Raw genomic sequence first — 348 nt, forward strand, 5'->3', positions numbered from 1 at the left:
ATTTCAGATTGATGTTTTCCCTGTGTGGAAAGCATGGGGTCTTGCTCTGTTACGGATGGAGCGCTATGCTCAAGCTCGAGTTAAATTCAAGTACGCTATAGTTTAAAAGCTGCAGCAAACACATGAACTGTAACCTTCTTTTTGCATATTTCATCCTCAGGTTGCGTGCTGTTATATAGTTTTTGTTTTGTGCTCTATAGGCAAGCCTTTCAATTGAAGGGGGAAGACATTCCTGATGTTATTCAGGAGATAATAAATACAATAGAAGGAGGTCCGCCTGTGGATGTGTCAACTGTCCGTTCCATGTAAGTGTCTCTGTTTAACTAAAACTGTTAGCCTAGTATGGGG

General features: G+C 41.1%; 1 long non-coding RNA gene across 1 annotated transcript; it reads left to right on the forward strand.

The window, feature by feature from the left end:
• Positions 1-2: 2 nt before the first annotated feature.
• On the forward strand, positions 3-257 carry LOC109132018. The gene is made up of 2 exons (XR_002037320.1): positions 3-90; positions 201-257. It is a non-coding gene; the product is annotated as an uncharacterized LOC109132018 (long non-coding RNA).
• The last annotated feature ends 91 nt before the right edge of the window (positions 258-348 follow it).

The sequence above is a fragment of the Camelina sativa genome, unplaced genomic scaffold (genome assembly GCF_000633955.1).
Source record: "Camelina sativa cultivar DH55 unplaced genomic scaffold, Cs unpScaffold12869, whole genome shotgun sequence".
Taxonomy (NCBI): Eukaryota; Viridiplantae; Streptophyta; class Magnoliopsida; order Brassicales; family Brassicaceae; genus Camelina; species Camelina sativa.